Below are 5876 nucleotides of genomic sequence, written 5' to 3'. Positions count from 1 at the left end.
GCCGAACAAAGCCCACAGAGGCAGTCTAAAAATAACGTAATACCAGACCAGATCACGATACCTTACACAATTCAATGACCGTAGCCTTGGCCTATCATGACAGCTTCGGAGCAATCCACCGGAGTGCTCACGGCCACAGTGATGTGCGATTGGTCCATTGTCTTGCCATTTATATCTAGCCCCACATTTGTGGCCCTGAACCCGAGCGAGATCAACATGACTTAAACAGGTCACAATGTCTGTAAAACCTTACTTGGAATGGTGTAGTGGTGAAAGTTTCATTTCTTTGGTGTACAATTCCAATGAAGGATATTATGAAGTTGATTTTTTTGCTTGCAAAATTCAGTTCACTAAACCAAAGTGACAAGAAAAAGTCAAAAAATATTATAGGCCCTCACCAACCCAAAGATATAAAAATAATACAACCAAACAAAAAGGCGCAATCGCGTTTTAAAAACGGATCTTTGCGAAACAGTGGAGTGGCTTATTGTCAGCGTTAGAAAACACTCACTGTAACTGTTTCTACTGTCGGCTCCTTTTGAACTGAGGACGCTAAGAGGTTTAAAAAAAGGTTTAACTGATCTTGTCCTTGTGAAACAAAGGATTAAAGACACGAAACACCAACAATGCTGGCTGGTATCACACTTTCGGACAAATAGTCACAACAGCGCAGCTAGACGTTGGTCGTCGCATTGCAACGTCTCACTATACCATAATGAACGGGAGAGAAAGAAAAGGTGCGTACTTTGTTCTGTGGAACTCACGAACTCGCTCTTTGCGGCCATGAAGAAGGTGATTTGTCGGGGAACAGAGTTATCTTTCTTGATTTACTGCGCAGAGACCTATCACTGACATGATACTGTTTGATCATCTGCAAAGCGCTACTGTTGCAAAATGTACTTCCAAAATAATACAAAAGGAACTGCTGGACTGTATTTTTAAAATATACCATGAAGAACTGAAAAGAGACGAACGCTCCGCTAACTTTCTTTCTGTTCAGGCTGACAGAGGAACTGATGCAGGTTATATGTCACAGTTTGGGATCATTCTGAGGTATAATATTACGGACGGAGAACCAGTAGAGTGGTTTCTAAAGTTTTGTGAAGCCAAAAACAGAACTTCATCTGGGCTCGTTTCAACCCTAAAAGAAGGTTTATAACCAATCAGCGTCGAGGAGGAGCTGATCGCTCAGATTTACAAGATGGGCATTATATGAGCGGAAGAGTCTCCATTGTATCGACTCAGATGCGTCAATTTTGCCCAAATGGTGTATTTGTTCATTGCTATGCGCATCAGCTGAGTCTTGTTTTTTTTTTTAAGCAGGCCTGTTCTGGCATATCAGACTGCCGGATACTTTTCGCAAACGCTGCAGGCTTTTCGACACTTTTGATCACTCTGCGGAACGCATCGACGTTCTCAGACTACTTCTAGTAGTACGAAGATCTCTTTGAAACTTTCAGTATTTTTCCAAAAATCATTTTGACAGACTGCTATGCAAAGTGTTCGGATCGGATTAAAGAGTAAATTTCCTCCTTGGAAAATGGTGGCGCAGAGTTCCCCACGTCGTATAGATACGATAGTAAAACACGACACGACGTACAGATAGGGTTAATGAATATTTTAAAAAGTCATAGCTTTTGGATTGATAAAGATGTCTTGAAAACCTTCAGAGCTAATTGATCATTAAATCAAAATCTGATGTCTTAAACCAAATTAAATATATATTTGAAATTTTCACTGAATTGCAAGAGAAAGGTAAGAAAGATGGCTAATATTATACTATTATCTTAGCACTGTCCAGGCCTTTCTAGATAAAACAATAGGCCACGCTAAAGTTTTAATTTTCTTATCAATAGGTTGTCGTAGAAGAGATAACAAAAGACAAAACAGAAATTACCAACCAAAAAAGTTAACCAAGTGAACTAAAATTGTTCTTGTCGTGACTGCGAGTAAAGTCACGTCAAGTAATCGTAACAGTGCGCTCGTAACGATAAAAACTACAAAATCAATGTGTCATTCAAACATCCTGGAAAGCTTTAAGAAGATAACTGTAGTCTAAATTAGGACTAAAATCGCAGATTGAGCAAATTATTGCGAGCGATGACGAAATGGTTCTGAATTGAAGGCCATATTGCTGAGAAAATCGGCTCGAAAATTAAATAGTATAACTATAATTTGAGTAAAGGTTTTTTAAAGCAGTGCTGGGGCTCTTGTAGTCTAGAAATTAAGATCTTTGCCTCTCATTCAACAGGTCCCAGGTTCGAAACCTGGCAAAGACGAAACATTGTCTTCTCTGAAATTTACTCCTTTCACCTCCTTTCCTGCTCTCTAACCATGTTTTGTCGTCTGCTTACGCTTCCAATTTCTGCTCCCACCCCTTCCTCCTTTTGCCCCCTGCAACTTCAACGTAATGGTTATTTTTCTAATAAGCTATTTAGATAAATGTCCTCAAAACGTTGAAGATGTCAGTGATGAACAAGGTGAACATTTCACCGAGACATTAAAATTATCAAGGAATTGTATTAAGGCCGACAGTGTACCAAAATGATGGGAGAATACGATTCGAGCATTCAAAGAAAATTTCCAGTCATAACTCAATCCAGACAATCCTGTAAAATAAAGTTTCTGTCATGACCATGTTGCCTCCGACTTAGCTAGGTACACGAATTACGTTTTAGTGTTGTTCCCATTGCCATTGTGAATTGAGGATTTACATGATTTATATTTGAATAACAAAATGCTTGAAAGTCTCACATTTTTGCTATTTCCTGCTCTGAATAAGATTGGTATTTGTTATCACAAGGGCTAATTCATTTTTTTTTCATTGCGAAAAAAGACAGTGATCATGCCATTGTTAAACTTTGTTGGTCAGTGTAGTAAAGCGTCAAGTCCGATCTCTTCCAGTGTATACCTAATAAAAATATAATTTCTATTACAGCAGGCATTCGGGCATATAGGTTCGGCTATAATAGCAGTCCAATCTTGAGTTTAATCTTAAAAGTAACGGACAAGAAAGCAAAACAAAGCAAATGAAGCAACAAAAAAACAAAAAACCCAATCCAAACAAACAAAACAAAAACAAAAAAGCAAAAAAACAAAACCCAAAACAACCCAAAACAAAACAAAACAAAAAAACAAAAAAAAACAACACGCACAAAACAGCCAACACTGAGGGCGAATTGTACTTACGTAATCCACTTTCGGCATCCGTGGATTGTGTGCACATTATTACTTTTTATGATGTCAAACCGTGTGTGCAGGACAAGGAGGGGGCGCAGCCGGACGCACTTTTGTGCTATTTCAAATCCAACCCATGACTAAGCTTGGCACCACACAATGGCATCGTCTCCCCTTGGGATGGCGGGAATTGTTGCGAAATAGTATAGGAGGAACAGGGCTAGATGTAAAGTAATTCTAAGCCATGTGTGCTCTTTTTCTCAAATTAATGACGTTTTGATCGCTATCAGGCGCGGTTCGTCCATAGAGCATGGTCGTGCAGTGCCGCCCAACATTTTTCAATATTCTATTACGTTAATCACCCACAAAAATAAAATAAAAGAAGCCAGAAACAAACACTAGCCAAATATTATATCAAAACAAAGGTCCTCACTGGCGCCATAACTGTCATTTCTCTATATCGCCGTAAAACATCTACTATATATTATGCCATGCCAAAGTCCACGTGCTTTAGCTAAACAGAAAAGGATATTCAACGGTGTAACCTGACCTATAAATCACTTTGGGGGATAACCCAAGCGATGACGACACTCGTAGCGAGTTTAGCGGTACATTGTTATTAATAAACCGGCACATCTCAAATGTGCTCCTGCCGAATAGTGCCGAAACAAAGCCCACAGTAGGAAGTCTAAAAATAAACACGATAGACCCTGTGCTATTCTTTGCCAATGTTATGTGAGCCCCGGAGAAATCCTGTGGAGTGCTCAAGTGAATTGTGATTGGTTCATTGTTTGTTTGCCACTAGCCTATTTTAAGTGACTCTGTGACTGTGAACCTGAGGGAGGTGTACGTGACCGTCCTATGAGTTGTGCCTTTGAATGGTTTTGTACTGGAGTAGTGAAAGTTATTACATACACTTGAGTGTTCAGTTCCAATACATGATGAACGAAATTGATGTTTAGCTAACAAACAACTTTAATACTAGAAATCAAAGCGACAAGTAAAAAGAATGAAAATAAAATACGAGGCCCTCCCTCACCAACCCAAAGATCCTAAAATTATACACCGTCTCATTTGTTATCTATGCCCTTGACTATATTCAGCATGCGATAGCTTAATTATTATTGTGCACGTCCACCTTTTAGCCCCACGAGCCGCCCCTGATCGCTATATATAGTATATAAGATGGGCCAAAAGCTGGCTTAATTCGAACACGACAGCTGCCACGATGCTCAGATTGATGCTCTTAGTTTGCATGCTCAGCGTCAGCGCGCACGCCTTAATCGATACTATATTAGGTAAGTAAAGTAATGTTTCACCCCAAGAGCACCTTATTTTCACTATTTTCATGCTTTATCCCCCTCTCAAGAGCCTTAGCCTGGACAATTAAAAAACCATTATCCTCCTCCTTCCCCCTCAAAGACATTTTACCTATATACGACCCATCATAAGCGTCTGTTGTTTTCGCTGTTTGATTAAACAATGCAAGGTGAATATTTTGTCTGCAAGTCTATTCTTTGAATGTAATTTCTATTTTTCGTTTCTGTTTTCTCAGGGGACAAGTGGAACAACCTTAGAGGTAAGACTCCAGAGAAGCTAATGAAGGGACCCCATACTTGTTGTTTGCATATAACAAATGCGGGTATTAATAAAGCAATGACCGCACTTTTTAATTTTATGCGACAGAAAAACGCTTTATGCTTTATGCACACTTTCCGCTCTCACAATAATCAAATGTTACTATTATAATGTATCCTCTTTGATCTAGATGTTCTCTTTTCCCACTTTGGGTGTTCTCTCTTTGTTCGCTTTTCCGAATTGTAACATTGGTTCCATATTGCTCAGAATAATGCAGTTTGTCTCACCTGAAACTGAAAAAAAATTGACAGGTCTAATACCAATAATAATTGCACTGGATGCCTGGAAAAGATCGAAATGTTTATATACACGTAGTATAGATGTAGTATTTTTGCGTGCTGCAAAAGTTTGCTTGGGGGCTACACCCTCAAAGTCCCGATTCGGCTCAAAATTATAGAATTTGAGTTGTAGGCATTTTTAACTTCTTCAGCATCTCCTACAACTATTTCATCGCTTAAGAACCCCCTAAAGCCTTATTTCTGTCCATATTGGGCATGTTTGTAACCACCATTTTCTCATTAAGTCAATATTTTTTTTTTATCGCCCGTTTTCTGAAAACGCGGTTTTTCTCTATACTTTTTAAATAACTCCATCAGTGTTCGTCCGATCTTCATGAAATGTTCACAGAATGAAGAGAAGAAGTAATACTAAATATTTTTCATTTGAATTTTTGATAGATGGAATAGATTTTTGCTGGTGGTGTCTGGGGTGTAGATTTTCACGGATTTTTTTGTTGCAAATTTGAATACTACCTCAGGAAAAAATTCATTTAAAAGTTTCTAATTCTTTTAGGAAAAAAATCAACAGACAATTTTTTTTAGATCTAATGTTTGTTAACATGCATGCAAAAAACCCACAATCAATTTCCATGAACGATAAGTGCGGTATTCATTACGTAAGACATGTCAACAAAACCCCAAATGGCCACAGTATCCGTGGAAACGAAACATTTTTCTCAAACCTGATTGCAAATCTTAAGACTCTTTACTATGCTTGTTATATGTGTGAAATATAGTCAAATTTGGCCCACTAATAAGCGACATAGCCTTCATGTATAGCCT

General features: G+C 38.5%; 1 non-coding gene across 1 annotated transcript in view; it reads left to right on the top strand.

Moving 5' to 3' along the window:
• The first annotated feature begins 4344 nt into the window (after positions 1-4344).
• The window catches only part of LOC101854855, a 17051-nt gene continuing 15519 nt past the window's right edge, over positions 4345-5876 (top strand). Inside the window, exons 1-2 of the transcript XR_004858339.1 lie at positions 4345-4475; positions 4733-4756. This is a non-coding gene — a transcript (uncharacterized LOC101854855). The remainder of the gene's footprint in view (positions 4476-4732; positions 4757-5876) is intronic.

The sequence above is a fragment of the Aplysia californica genome, unplaced genomic scaffold (assembly GCF_000002075.1).
Source record: "Aplysia californica isolate F4 #8 unplaced genomic scaffold, AplCal3.0 scaffold00078, whole genome shotgun sequence".
NCBI lineage: Eukaryota > Metazoa > Mollusca > Gastropoda > Aplysiida > Aplysiidae > Aplysia > Aplysia californica.
Note: the sequence above shows the minus strand (reverse complement) of the source record. Positions and strands in the feature narration are given on the sequence as shown.